This window comes from Pyrus communis, chromosome 17 (genome assembly GCF_963583255.1).
Source record: "Pyrus communis chromosome 17, drPyrComm1.1, whole genome shotgun sequence".
Taxonomy (NCBI): domain Eukaryota; kingdom Viridiplantae; phylum Streptophyta; class Magnoliopsida; order Rosales; family Rosaceae; genus Pyrus; species Pyrus communis.
Genome location: NC_084819.1, coordinates 14199539 through 14215907, shown reverse-complemented (window position 1 = coordinate 14215907; position 16369 = coordinate 14199539). Strand labels below are relative to the sequence as shown.

Genomic DNA, 16369 nt, shown 5'->3' with positions numbered 1-16369 from the left:
TTTATTTATACTTTCATCAAGTATAACATAAGATTTTGTGGTATCCACTAGTGTAAATATTTTAAATTGAAGATCGAATTCATTCATTGTATTCCTTTAGGGTCAAGGGGTGTAGCTGTAAAAAATCATCAAAATCGGAGTTAAAATAACCGTTAAATCGTAATTTTTCGTTTATAACCGTCGAAAAGTTTTGTCTCATTACTTGATTTCTGAATGTTTTTTTTTTTTTTGCAATTTTTGGCGTATGCGATCTCGAAACATATATAAACAAGTTTAACGGTTGGATCGTTGAAATTAGTTTCGTCTGATGCGTATCCCATCAAAACGATAGATTCACTAACACTTAAGAGTTTATTTATACTTTCATCAAGTATAATATAAGATTTTATGGTATCCACTAGTGTAAATATTTTAAATTGAAGATCAAATTCATTCATTGTATTCATTTAGGGTCAAGGAGTGTAGCTGTAAAAAAATCATCAAAATCGGAGTTATAATAACCGTTAAATCGTGATTTTTCGTTTATAACCGTCAAAAAGTTTTGTCTCATTACTTGATCTCTGAATGTTTGTTTTTTGCAATTTTTGGCATATGTGATCTTGAAGCATATATAAACAAGTTTGACGGTTGGATCGTTGAAATTAGTTTCTAAGCTGCATATCCCATCAAAACGATAGATTCACTAACACTTAAGAGTTTATTTATACTTTCATCAAGTATAACATAAGATTTTATGGTATCCACTAGTGTAAATATTTTAAATTGAAGATCAAATTCATTCATTGTATTTATATAAGGTCAAGGAGTGTAGCTGTAAAAAATCATCAAAATCAAAGTTAAAATAACCGTTAAATCGTGATTTTTCATTTATAACCGTCGAAAAGTTTTGTCTCGTTACTTGATCTCTGAATGTTTGTTTTTTGCAATTTTTGGTGTATGCGATCTCGAAACATGTATAAACAAGTTTGACGGTTGGATCATTGAAATTAGTTTAATAGGATGCGTATCCCATCAAAACGATACATTAACTAACACTTAAGAGTTTATTCATACTTTCGTCATTTTGATGGGATACACATTGATGTTATACTTAATGAAAGTATAAATAAACTTTAAGCGTTAGTGAATCTTATCGTTTTGATGACTTGGAATAAATATATTAATTATTTATATATTTTAAGTGTTAATTAGACTATGTTTCAATTAGTATGTGATGATATTTAATAATAAAATTACATTTATGTTTTTTATTACGTATTTTATTTTTATTCAAGTTAAAATGTAAGAGATGAAAAAAAAAAAAAAAAAAAAGCTGTCTTTGGGTTAAACATTAGGCGGGAAATGGATGGATATAGGTTGCAAAATTTCTCAAACATTAGGTGGGAAATGGATGAAACTCTTGAAATATTAGGCGGGAAATTAATTATTATAATTTTTTTTATGTTTTTGGTATTTTTAAATTACTTGATATTTTTATTTTTAATGTGTTTTATGATTTTTAATCTCAATCTTTGCCTATAATATACTATAAAAAATAAAAAATAAAACTTAAATTTTAAAATTTATATAGAATAATAATAGAATAATAATTAATAAACAATATATACATATTCATTATATCTATTTCATTTTATAGTAAGTTTTTTTTAGTAGTTTAAAAAATTAAAATCATCAAAATAGCATTTTTCTTATCGTGTTGAAACAGGTTACCCGCGTGTCACTCTCATGTAAACCTGTTAAGGACCCGTTATTAACGGGTTATTATCATGTGACCCGATAATGACCCGATTAGTTATCGTGTTGACCCGAAACCCGTTATTTTCGTGTCGTTTACGTGTCGTGTTAACGGGTCGTGTAATAAATTGCCAGGTCTAAACTTCAGCGATCTGTAGACTTTTCCGACGAGGTAAGGACTTGCACTCCTTTTTTTTCTCTTAGTTATTAGTTTCTAGCTTGATCGTGAGCTTACTTGCAAGCTTTGGGTAGTTTTTATACAGAAACCAACTCGGGGGAATTACTCCCCAGTTTCCGGCGAGGAACTCTAGTTTTGTAGAAATTTTCTGGCCACTTCTCAACCATGACTGGACCTGAAAAAGGTATATTCTTAACCTACGTGCTTTAAGCTTCGATTGGGTATATTTTGGTGACTTTTAATTGAGATTTGATCTTCGCCAGAGCTCGGGAGCTTTCCCGACCAAAAATCAACTTTCCCTTCCATTGGACTCCAGGGACTTGCAAAGGAGACTGGGTCGAGCCCAACCCAATTGCCAAGCCCAAAGTCGGGCCCAAACTTTTTAAACCTAAGCCCAAAACCCAAAACCCCAAAACCCCAAACCTGTGGGCCTTTACCCACTAAGGCCTTCGGCCCGTTTAAACTAAACCCAAGAACCAGGCCCAAGTCCTTAACCCTTTAGCCCAACCCAGTCCAATCCAAACCCTAAACTCAGGACCCTTTGATCTGGATCCATTGATTTTTTTTAAATTTACCTGAGACCCTTCTTAGGGTAATTCGACATCCTTAATCTATTTTTTTTTTGTCCGTTTTCCGATTCAATCTTATAGTTTTATTAATTGGACCCTTTATGTGCTTAGGGGCAATTATTTGTGATGTTTCCGTTTTCACTAGTTTGCACGACTCTTTGGCGGCAGAGTATCTGTGAGTTTTCCCTTCTAAAATGCATGTTTTAATAGTAGAAATGCATACATGAAAAGCATGATTTAATGATTACGTTTTGTGAAACGTTTTATGAGTAAATTAGATTTACACTTTATGGTTATCATGCTTACTGAGAATATTTTGGAATACCATATTTTATCGAACTTATGTTCTTGGTAGTATATATGATGGATGACTATATACTGCTTATGAACATGTTTTTACACTTCTTTATAGTATATATTATGGATGACTATATGCTATGAAGATGTCTTTGAGATATATGTATCTACATTTGGAAAGACTATGTACAATGTTTTGTGTGTATCTAGTGGTCATTGTTCTGCCTACGGGAGAAAGAGATAGTTGTTGGCTTTGGGCCGGGAGAAATATTCTCTGGCTTCGGGCCAAGAGATAGTTGTTTTCTAGTCCTAACCTATTTTGTTGGTTCATATTCCCCATTGCTCATGATCTCTCTCCCATATTCTTCACTTTCAGCGTGCCCTCCCATTAACTTTTGTCAGTGAGAATTCGTATTTATCTTGTAACAACTTGGCGGGATCTTTCTTGCTCAGAAACAATCTTGACGTTCCTAAATCCCTAAGTTTATATATTAGGGTTCTCGCACTTTTAACTGACTCTCATCCATGTCTCAGCCCCTATGATCTATCTTTCTCACACAATCATCCCCGTTCTTTCTCTCACTCTATCCTCTATTCAGTTATCTTATATGTCCCCTTGCATGCATCTGAATCCCCAACAATTGGACCAACTATTTCATACTCTCTCATCTGGTATGTAGTTTAACTAAGTTGAATCATTCATTTATTTCACATATTGGTTTTCAAATTTTACATGAATTCTTATACTGGTGTGGAAGCTAATATCATTGTATGTATATATTTGTTTTTAAATAAGATGATGTTATAGTTGACCTTCTAAAGTAACCAGTTTTTTACATATTTATCTCTCCAAAGCTTAAATTGATGTTACTTGTGTCGTGTCAAGAAGCAACAACAGATTCACCTTCATATTCTAGTAAAATTTTAACTACTAAATCCATGGTTGGTCTTTTGTTCTTCTCTTCCTCCACACAAGAAATCCCAATCTCAACCATCTTTGTCGTTTGGATCCTGCTGAACTGCCCACTCAGCCTTGGATCCATCTTATCCTCGATCCACAAATCTTTCCCGCATTGAATTTTCTGCTTCGCTACCTTCACGAACCTTGTCAACTCCGACTCTAGATCATCTGTGTCCTCAACTACCCAACTTAAAAGGCAAATGCCCTTCACTAACTCTAGAATTACCACTCCAAAACTATAAACATCCACTTTTGCAGTGATCGGAAGGTTCAAAGCCCACTTGGGAGCCATATACCTTTTGGTTCCACGAATTTGAGAAAAAACTGAGCTCTTGTTGCCTCTCTAGGTTAACTTTGCTAGCCCAAAATCTGCAATCTTTGGCTCGAAATTTCCACCTAGGAGTATGTTCTCGGGCTTCACATCACAATGGATAACCCATTCTAGACACTCATGATGAAGATGGGCTAAACCCTTTGCTATTCCAATTGCAACTTTAAACTTTTTTTGCCATCCTAGTAAATTTGGGGGGAACAAGTGCTTGTCCAATGAGCCATTTTCGACGTGCTCAGAGACGAGGAGTTTGTGCTTATCATCAAAATGGAATCCCCAAATTCTCACTAGGTTCATGTGATTAATTTTCCCAATTGTGCTAACTTCTGCCCAAAACACACCTTGCCCTTGATATAAATCCACCAGTTTCCTCATAGCCACCACTTTTTCGTCCGCCAGAACGCCTTTGTACATAGCACCGGAGACCCCTCTTCCAAGAACTTCATTGAGATTTTTGGTTGCTTTCTTGAGCTCAGTGTAGCGAAACTTTCTAAATTGACTTAAAATTACGTGACATCCATCTTCGGTCGGAGTTACTGCACTGTGCCTTTGGAAAAGTAACCATCTGGCCAAAGTTATGAAATGAACTTCAAGTGCACCAACTACAGAAGCAAAGCTATACAAATACATCCATCTTACCCTTTTTGTAGTGTTTTCATACATCGAAGGGGAACCGACTACAACCTTTATCAAATTCTTCTTGCATGTATCCGAGGCCTTGAGATTGACAGGCAGCGATGTTTCAACACTCAAAGGCAGTCTTATGTACATACTCCCTGAAAATTTTGGAGACCTGTACCCATTGAAAATAACACTCTTTGTACAACATTTTGCTTCTGCTATTCTATAACTAAATCCTTTGCACTAGAAATCATCGAAGCAGAGATTTGTGCAATTTCCGAATGAGATGGGTTGGCTATAATTGAGATCAAAACCGTAGAAATCTACATGCTCAATCTGTACAAATTTCTGTTGCTGGGACCGCAAATACAAATGATTAAACATAGGCTTGCAACCTTCTTTTAAATCACTTATGTCAGCTACTTCGTACATAAGAGGGGCAAGAGCATTTTGGCTGATGCGTGTTAATAGAAATCCTATGCACCTTACACAGCTCCGTCATGGCTTCCTAGGTAACTAACCACAGCCCCGTCACGCTTTCGAGGCTATAAAGCTCGAGGTTTCCATCATAGTCCATCGTCAACCACCTTTTAGCACTTGAACCCGAATCAGAAGCTCTGAATTGCAGTTTATCACTGGACAAAAAAGTTCCCAATTCCTCCAAAATAACCTTGCTGTTTTTGTAGTTTGTTTGACCGATGACGAAAACGGTGTGATCAGGATCAGGCCAGTACAAACTCAATGTGTCAGGGTCGTTGAACATGAGCTTCAAAACATTGTCATTGTCAAAAAAGAAGCTGAAATAGCCGGTCCCAAAAGTGCCTTTTCCCAAAGTAGATATCATGTTCTTGCTCTTTGTAAAAAGATGGGGAAGTTAGGAAGTTGAAATCTTGTTTGGCGAAGAGTGAAGAACTTCTCGAAAGAGTTGTTCGGGCAAAGATTTCTCTGGTGAAGGTTCCTTGGACCTCATCACATCTCCCCAAGGGATTGGCACTTTTGGATGTGTAGTCGGGCTCTTGCTTGTTGATATGTTACAAGAAGAGGACAAAGTTAATTTTGAAATATGCCTTTGTGGGGCCTTAGGTGTAGGCCTTGAGGCTCACGATTAAAACTAACTAAGTGTCACTGCTATCTCAGTATAGCAGATGTAGAATAAGTGTGTTTTAAGTGATTACTTGCGCCCCAAGTTACTCAAACTTCTTGTTATCAAAGGATTATCGTGGATGGGTTAAGTCCACATTAAGTTCTTTTTCTTGCCTTGTAAACAAGGACTTTTGTTCATGGTCTTGTATGTTCGAATGAAGGGAGTCCAGAGCCCTTTAAGTCATTTTTTTGATTCCAAATCACATTTATTGAAAACATATTGATCAAGTTAAGCAAATCCATATGCAAATGGACTTCTTAAAATATAAAAACAGGTGGAAATAACTTGAATACATACTGGAGAATGCATTAAGCAATAGATCTACTAATTTAGAAAACAAACAAAGAGCTTCAGGCAAGATTTCACCTTGTCTGGCAAGGTTGAACTTCTTGCAATTACTTCTCTTTGAAGTTACAAGAGATATCAGAGCTTTTAATCTAGACAAGAGATATCAGAGCTTTTGGGAAACAATAACAGCCTTTGGGAAACCTATAGTCCCTGACATCAGATGATATCCAAATCCTTGACATCTTGTATCATTTTGGCACGATTTCTGGCATTCTTGAAAAGAACTTTAGGAGAATAAGCCACGTCATATCCATATTAATTTGTGTTTGGAAGCTCCATGAAATTTGAATTGTTTGAATCATGGCTCAATTGAACACTGGTGAGTAGCCTTTCGATCGATCTGAACGATCATTTTGGGTGAAACCATGAGGGCAAGCACAAGTAGGTTGTGGTTTGTAAGTGCAAATGCCGTATTGACCACACAAGCTATGAACCAAGCATGCGTCGACACCATCAGGCAACCACCACGGTTCCCAAAGCCTGGTTGATTCATTTAGACTGTACAACCTTAAGATGCCATCATAATCCGTTGTCAAACGGCGTTTTGGACCAACCCCATAATCCGATGCATTTAACATCAAATTGTCACTCAATATAAATTGTCCGGCCGATCATCCAGAATTGCTAGTCTAGAACTATTGTAAGGTGTTCTACCACTGTCGAAAACAGTTAGTTCCGTCTTTGGTCAATAAGCACTTGAAAGTGGAGCGCCACTGTAGACAAGATATAGTACATTATTGTCGTCTATTTGAAGTTGTAAAATCCAGATAAGTATGTCTCTTGACCTCTCATGGACACCAAGGTTGTGTTCTTGACAAGTGTTTGTAATAGTAGAAGTGCATCGATGGGAAAATCGAACCTCTGCCAGACGACCTTCTTTTCTTGGTTGAGCAGCACCAAGTTTCCGGTCTCAAGAACCCGTGCCTCCATGTCTCCATGATGGTGAGACTTACACACAGCTGACACTACTAGAAATTATAATTTTGCCAACAAAGCAAAATTTTGTTGGCACAAGAGTCCCTTTTCGACGAAAATTTTAATTTGTCAACTGAATACTCACGCCATAACCAATTTACAACGCAAATCTTAGCCAAGAAAATTCGAACGTTAGCCAACAATCATTTTGTAGGCGTAAATGCGATGTCCTAATGAATTTAGTTATGACCGGTAAATTGTGGCCGGAACTTTTCCAGCTGTCTTCAAATATTAGCCGACTATGTGAGGCAACAAGTTATTTCATTGGAAAACTAATAAGAGAGGCAGCAAGTTATTTCATCGGCCAAGTGATAATTACTCTATGTGATATGAACAAACTTATCAAATTCCCAAAGGCAATCCTAACCTCTTTTGTTGGTTCACATTCCCCAATTGCTCATGATCTTCCTCCCATATTCTTCACTCTTAGCGCGCCCTCCCATTAACTTTTGTCATTAAGAATTCATATTTATCTTGTAACAACTTGGCGAGATCTTTTCCGCTCAGAAACAATCTTGACATTCCTAAATCCCTAAGTTTATATATTAGGGTTCTTGCACTCTTAACTGACTCTCATCCACATCTCGACCTCTATCATCTCTCTCGCTCTGACAATCATTTCTATTCTTTCTCTCACTCTATCCTCTCTTTAGCTATCTCATATGTCCCCTTGCACGCATCAGAATCCCCAACAATTGGACCAACTGTTTCATACTCTCTCATCTGGTATGTATTTTTAACTAAGTTGAATCATTCATTTATTTCACATATTAGTTTTCAAATTTTACATGAATTCTTATACAGGTGTGGAAGCTAATATCATTGTATGTATATATTTGTTTTTACCTAGTGACAAAGCATGACTTAATCCAAAATATAATATAAAACTTGTACTATTCATCGGGACAAGGACAGAAGTCATAGTTTGAGTGCAATAAGCACCTGAAAGATTCGTAAGACTTCGTTTCATAAGAGTGATTAGTTTGAATAAGATTGTTGAAATGATATAATTTATACTAATAGGATGAGAGAGTGAGATAAGTCTCATAATGGGCAAGCAATAATGCGGTTCAAATTCGTTTTGGTAAAAATCGAATCTAAGACCTCTTACTTACAAGTGAAAAAGAATAGTATACACTATATTGCAAGCATTTGAAATTGAAAGGGTAATTATTGTGTTAGAGGGTTGACCTTGAATTTTATTGCCCAAAGACTTTCCCTCAATTTTCCACAAAGACCTAACTGTGTACCACAAATGGTGGTTTAGGTTGATTTCCATAGTCTAAGACCTAACTCTGTCCCCTCAAATGGTAGTTTAGGTGGGAATTGGATCCGCTCCGAACCTTAGTGTCCGGAGCCTAAGGATCAACTTATCTGAGTCGCACAAATTGAATCCAACGGTCTCCATTAACTCATTTATCTGGCCCACCACACACAAACCAACAACCCTGATTTATTATAAACACCAATCAGCAGCCCAGATGGATTGATCCTTAGGCTCCGGACACTAAAGTATGGAGTGATAGGAGCATATTTAGGCGACTTACTTAGCTAGTTTTCGTGCATCTATGTTGTTAATTCATAATTGTTTTAGTAATTTAAGCCATTTTCGTGTGTTTTTAGGTTCATATGGCTAAGGAAGCAAAAAGATGCATTTTGGAGCATTTTGGAGCAAAATTGGGCTTGGAATGGATAACATATGCTTGGAGCCAAAGTGTTGGACGAATTTGAAAGCCTTGTATGCACTTTGGACATAAAACAAAGGGCCTAGCCCAATCAAACAATCCTTTGAGCCATGCAAAACCTCTAGCCCAATCAACAACCCTTAGCCACATGCATTCACATGCATCACAACCCCAAAACCATCAAGAAACACCATTCACACACACATGCACTTACTCTTTCATCATTGCACCACCATTCACACACACATGCACTTACTCCTTCATCATTACACCACCTTCTCCATCTTTATTCCACATGCATTCATCATAATTCACCCTAGCTACCACCATTCACACACACATGCACTTATTCTTTCATCATTGCACCACCATTCACACACACATGCACTTACTCTTTCATCATTGCACCACCAATTCAACACATGCATTCACACACCAACAACCTAGCTCTTTTTCCATCATTATTTCATCCACATGCACTCTCAATCATAACAACCACATTCACTCTTAAACAATCACCCACATATTCTCCCATTCCCCCTATAAAAACCCATGCATTCATACACAAAAATCTCATCTCATTTTCATACACAAGACACCACAAACACATCCAATCTTCCCCTTTGCCGCAAATCCCCTTCCATTTCTACACAATCTCTTCTTGGCTTCATTCCATTCCATACACTCTCCCATTCGCAGAAACCATTCAACCTTAGCCGCTTCACCTTCATTTACAACACACTTGGAGCACCCACACCGAAGGCAACTCTTAAGGGATTTCGACATCAGTTTTGCTTCAAGGGTTCTTTCTTCTTAATCCTATGTTCACTCATGTTATATATTTTTATGTCAAACCTTTTGTAAACATGAAGTGTAACTAATCTCTCTCTAGGGATTCGATGTAGCCTTGCAAGATTGCCATGTAGTTAATTCAGAATTCTCATTTAATCTATCTATTTCTTGTTTCATTCTCCGTTTTAATTGTGACTTAGTGTGTTGATTTTAATGCTTGATCATCATTTGAATTAACCACAGGTTGTTTAGCCAAGATTAAAGCACACATCATGCATAATCTTGGTGGATATGTGAATGAATGAAGGGAATGTTTTGCAAACATCCTGCCGAGTGTTCCCTTTGGTTTTGTGAAAGTTTCTTGTGCACTATATATTCTTGATTAGGAACCAAAGTTGCACATCACAATTAGGCTCATGATTAGAGACATTTGATCAAATCCACACATCATATGGTTGATCATATCTAAGTGAAACAAACTCAAGAAATAGGTAGATGGATGAGTATAATCTGATTCAACAAGCATGGCCTTGGGTTAGCAATGGTAAAATCGAATCCCTAGCTTCACCTCCATTGGTACTATCTCATTTTATTAGCTGTTGATTCATTCATTTTGTGTTTACTTCATTTCCTTATGCTTTCAAGTTACAACAACAAATCTGCCTACATTGATTAGTTTTATTTCTCTAGTAAAGAGTTCTTGCAAAACAAGTGATTATATAGGTCCAATTAGTCCCTGTAGATTCGACACCCTTACTTGTGCCATTATACTAAACATATTCTAGCATGAAGAAGGAAAACAACAATCATGGAGTGAATCCAATTCCGTTTAGGTGGATTTCCATAGTTTAACGTGTTAGACCAAGTCAAACTAATCAAATCCAACTCTAGTTCAAACTCTTAAGTTGGATATTCTAAAGTTCAGTCGTTATCCAAGGACAAGTCTGTGAGGTCAGGGTTTCTTTTGAATGTTTCTTAGCTAAGTCTGATAGCTTATTATTTGAAATTCAAACTGTGCATGTAAATAGGGCTCTTCAAAACCCTTTCGTAATCTGTACATTGATATAAATACAAGCAACCCATATATGGGTATGCAAATTCAGCTAAAAACCTTAGTGTTCTAAGTTTTACATGGTATCAGAGCCTTTTTGTCTAACGACCAGAAAAAGGTCCAATTTTTTTTGCCCATCACCTTCCAAATGGAAGTCCAACTACTCACAACTCATTAAAGTCAACAAAAATACGATGATGAGACTTACCCGTACCTGACACGTTATTCTAGTAGTATTCTAAGAAAATATAACACACAGGGTTAAACGAATATGCACATTTTCATCATTCTTTAAACGACAAAAATGAAACAAATACATGTTACCTAATGAACTAAACAAGTTCGACAAACTTCCCACATCCTTCACTAAAGGAGTAACCTTGACTATTATTAAGTATACCAATGTAAGTTCGAAGCCTATACCGGTCAGAGTTTGTTAGGGAGAACGGCGGATTGAGAATGTGGGACGGTGCTTCCACCAGAAGAAAGACCAAGAGACGCACAGCTTTTGTGTAAAACACTGCGGCACTTTCCATGTCACCCATGAGTTCATCGACCTGCTAGATATATGGGGAAAACCAATTTATAAATGAATGGCATGTCCCCAAATATGTGAAAAACAACTTACTACTGGGAACATGTTTACCGATGTCTAATATCCCAATCCAATAAGACAGTGTCATTAACTTTTTGGATGAGACGCCACCATAGGGTGAAGTCGTTAAGAGAAGAGTTGTTTATCCTATGTTCATTCATTCTCACATCGACTCATGATTTCTCAAACTCCAAACAAGTAAATCTGTCTAACTTGCGCATGATCTCCTCTCACAATCTCCTATTACGTTCGATAAATTTGGATGCGTGGCCGCTATTGGTTACGTAGCCCAATCTTGCATCTCTGCTCCAATCCTAGTTCCACATCTGAGAACAATCCAATGAACCATTCTCAAGATCTCATAGACGAGAAGCTTATGCTGATTATCCGGCAGCAACACCCCACAGTAATTGATATTCCCTATCAAAGTCACCTCTGCCCAAAACTCTGCATTTCCTTGCAAGACACCATCTAGTCTCTTCACAGCTACAACTCTTTCATCATCTAGAACCCTTTATACACTGCTCCAAAGCCTCCTTTTTCTACCTCCTGCTTGAAATTATTGGTTGCTCGTTTTAGTTCTGCGTACGTGACGTGCTTGAATCCCATGGCCAATAGTATGTAACCCATGTTCACAAATTCCTCTTTAGCCTGCTTTCAGGAAGATGTACCACCATGCCAAACCAATGCAGGTTGCTTCAATTATCGCAAATGAGCTCATGAACCCAATCAGGTAATCCATTTGCCGATTTTTATTGCCCTTTTCCGCTTTAACATCTCTACTTTTGATAGCAACTTGTGCCACTGAACAGTTCAAATCGTATGCTTCTACCCTGTTAAGGACTTCATCATTGCTCAGAGAACCTTTTGGAATTTTGATATGCATGATTTGGCGAGCGTTCGGCATACTAAATCCGTTAAGGAGAAAACTTTTAAGGAAACAATATCCAATTCCATCCAGATTATATCTAAATCCTTTACATCTTATATCATTTTGGCACGATTTCTGGCATTCTTGAAAAGAACATTAGGAGAATAAGCCACGTCATATCCATATTAATCTGTGTTTGGAAGCTCCATGAAATCTGAATTGTTTGAATCATGGCTCAATTGAACACTGGTGAGCAGCCTTTCGATCGATCTGAACGATCATTTTGGGTGACACCATGAAGGCATGCACAAGTAGGTTGTGGTTTGTAAGTGCAAATGCCGTATTGACCACACAAGCTGTGAACCAAGCATGCCACCATCAGGCAACCACCACGGTTCCCAAAGCCTGGTTGATTCATTTAGACTGTACAACCTTAAGATGCCATCATAATCCTGTCAAACGGCGTTTTGGACCAACCCCATAATCCGATGCATTGAACGTCAAATTGTCACTCAATATAAATTGTCCAGCCGATCATCCAGAATTGCTAGTCTAGAATTATTGTAAGGTGTTCTACCACTGTCGAAAACAGTTAGTTCCGTCTTTGGTCAATAAGCACTTGAAAGTAGAGCGCCACTGTAGACAAGATATAGTACATTATTATCGTCTCTGTGAAGTTGTAAAATCCAGATAAGTATGTCTCTTGACCTCTCATGGACACCAAGGTTGTGTTCTTGACAAGTGTCTATGACAGTAGAAGTGCATCTGCGGGAAAATCGAACCTCTGCCAGACGACCTTCTTTTCTTGGTTGAGCAGCACCAAGTTTCCGGTCTCAAGAACCCGTGCCTCCATGTCTGCGTTGGAGAAAGTGTTGGTTGACCATATAATCGATCCAACCCCATCAGTCAAGACCTGCTTGCCATTTATGTGGAAGGTTAGCTTAGATCCTCGTACGCTGACCGGCCTGTCTCTATTCGCCATCCAAACCACTGTTTTATTGGCTGAATTGGTGAACCATATGTTGTGCCTTGGCTGATTATCTTCACCAACATACAAACCCACAGTTGAATAGTTTAAAATACAAGAAATAAAGACACAGAGAAATTTACGAGGTTCGGCAAAAACCTGCCTACGTCCTCGGAGAGATATTGCTCTTCACTATGAGAAAAAACAGTACAAGTTACACATGAGTTAAATCGACATAACCCAATCCCATATCCCTTGTACACCCACTCATAGAATTTTCCCAAGAGCCTCACTCTACCCCAAGAGTTATTTCACAAGAGATCTTTCACTCTAGCTATCTTGATTTCTCTCAGCCACTCTCTCTTGCTCTCTGCAAAAAGAACTCTTTCTTCTCCTTTTTTTTTCTGCAAAGGAAAATGAGCTCTCTGCTCTCTATCCCAACCGAATTGAGCTCTCACACTCTTTTATTTCCTTTTTGAACCAACACCCACGGGTGTTGAAGAGAACATTTTGCTTTTCCCTTTTTTTCTCCTTGCTTTCCCTTTTTTTCTCCTTGCTTTCCCTTTTTTCTCCCTGAAACAAGGAAAGATGTTTTCTTTCTTTCTTTAGCCGAAAGGCATTTTGGAGGATAGTCCACTTGGCCACAAACTCCAACAATCTCCACCTTGGCCAAGCTGTACCAAAGTCCATTGGCCTTACATACCAGCATGCACACTCTGAATCAACCTCGTTGGTCCTGTTCCGATTCAGTCACTGCCAATGCATGTGCAGCTGCTGCAAGCAAAAAAAACATTTAGCTTCAGACAGGATCTCGACACATCCTCATCTCCTCCAGCAGGTTTTCCTCCTCTTCATTGTCTGCAACTTGGAAACTTGTCAGTGCACCCATTTCCAGCAACACCCGTCGAGCCAGACAAACATTCCTCACACTTTTCATTCTTCAGGACCATCTCATCACCTGTGAATCCCATAGCTCCACCTGCTGCAAAACCCCTGCAACACTTGAGACTATACATCACCAGGAGATGTGTTACTTCGAGTACCTAGAGGGCATACTCGAAGTCTTCCGCTACAAAATTGCTACTACCTGGACCAAGATCATCCTTTCTTTTTCTCAAAGGACAATTTATCCTTTTATGCCCGAATTCTTTGCAATCATAGCATTGTGGTCCCTTGCCTTTGGAGCTTGATTTGAACCTGCTGTCTCTCTCAAATCCTCCTCCCAATTTTTTACCATGATTCCAACCTTGAACAGCTAAAGCAGTCTCGTGCCCACCATCAACAATGGTCTTCCTCTTTTGTGTATCATAAGACACCAAAGAAGCTTGCACCTGCTCCAAACTTACTGTATCTTTTCCATGCAATAAGGTTGTCACAAGATTCTCATACGAATCTGGAAGTGAGGTAAGAAGTAAGAGGGCTTTATCTTCTTCCTCAACCTTAACATCAACTTTCCTCAATTGATCCAAGTATCCATTGAACACATTCATGTGGTCCATGAGATTCCCGCCTTCATCCATCTTCAGCTTGTACAGCTTCCTCTTCAGATGTAACTTGTTGGTCAAACTCTTAGCAATATAGAGTTTTTCCAACTTCTCCCACAGTGCAGGCGCAGAATCTTCATCCATAACATTGTTGATAATGTTATCAGCTATGCAGTGTCGAATCGTGCTAACACAACGCGACTCCAGCTCCTCTCACTGGTCATCTGTCATTTCTTTAGGCTTCCCATCTTTTCCCTTCAAAGCTCTAACCAAGCCTTGTTGAGTCAAGACATCCTTACTCTCATCTGCCAGAGAGTAAAACTGCCCTTCCCATTAAACTTCTCAACTGAAAACGACATGTTTGTAGTCATCATGCTGAATAATAAATCTGAACCTTCAATGAACCAAAGCTTCCAACAAAGCTCTGATACCAATTGTTGTGCCTTGGCTGATTATCTTCACCAACATACAAACCCACAGTTGAATAGTTTAAAATACAAGAAATAAAGACACAGAGAAATTTACGAGGTTCGGCAAAAACCTGTCTACGTCCTCGGAGAGATATTGCTCTTCACTATGAGAAAAAACAGTACAAGTTACACATGAGTTAAATCGACATAACCCAATCCCATATCCCTTGTACACCCACTCACAGAATTTTCCCAAGAGCCTCACTCTACCCCAAGAGTTCTTTCACAAGAGATCTTTCACTCTGGCTCTCTTGATTTCTCTCAGCCACTCTCTCTTGCTCTCTGCAAAAAAGAACTCTTTCTTCTCCTTTTTTTTTTTTTCTGCAAAGGCAAATGAGCTCTCTGCTCTCTATCCCAACCGAATTGAGCTCTCACACTCTTTTATTTCCTTTTTGAACCAACACCCACGGGTGTTGAAGAGAACATTTTGCTTTTCCCTTTTTTTCTCCTTGCTTTCCCTTTTTTTCTCCTTGCTTTCCCTTTTTTTCTCCCTGAAACAAGGAAAGATGTTTTCTTTCTTTCTTTAGCCGAAAGGCATTTTGGAGGATAGTCCACTTGGCCACAAACTCCAACACCATATTGAATAAAAAGAGGCATTGGCGCCAACCTAGCAAAATCCAGCCGAGAAAATTCCGTTAGGTACCAAGAAGTCACTTTCTTCCTCAACTGTCAAGGAGCTCCCCCGCTTAAAGCTTTGCAGCCCTGGTGACACCACTTGGCACCAACCAACCACGGCTGCAAACAGCGAAAGAATGAGAGGAATTCCATGGAGGTTTTCTGAAAATGATTTAGGGCTGCTGGAGATGGTCTTGTGCCGATCCGGACTAAAGGTTGCGTTCTTGCCATGAAAATTAAATTCTGCAGAATGTTCATCTCTTTTTCTTTATTTATTTGTTTTTTTTTTTTTTGAATTGGTATGCAGAATGTTCTTCAATGATGCAATAAAAGTCAATTATTACATCAAATACCTTGCTTCTAGAGCTAACTGCAATTATTTTAAGTTCATTAGTTCGTTTCCATAAAATATTAGAAGTCTATGAGATTCAATGACTCATTCGTCACGATGCCGTCTGCCTATTTGAAAATAGGAGGAAAGGAATAATTGACGTTTTTTTTCTTTCTAAACTCAATTTATTCAAGTAGCAGATTGGAATCCTAATTGTTTCGAAAATGATGTTTTGCACAATATGTATATTAAAAAATGCACAAATTCGAGACGTTGATTTTTCTTTTGCGTTAAGCCAGTAGCCATGGCAATATGTCTGCCTTTTGCACCCGAGTTCGATTCATCTTTTC

General features: G+C 38.2%; 2 pseudogenes; both read right to left on the bottom strand.

The window, feature by feature from the left end:
- Positions 1-3659: 3659 nt before the first annotated feature.
- LOC137722049 (putative receptor protein kinase ZmPK1) lies at positions 3660-7113 on the bottom strand (annotated as a pseudogene).
- Positions 7114-11554: 4441 nt separating this feature from the next.
- Positions 11555-16363, bottom strand: LOC137722048 (putative receptor protein kinase ZmPK1; annotated as a pseudogene).
- Positions 16364-16369: the final 6 nt, after the last annotated feature.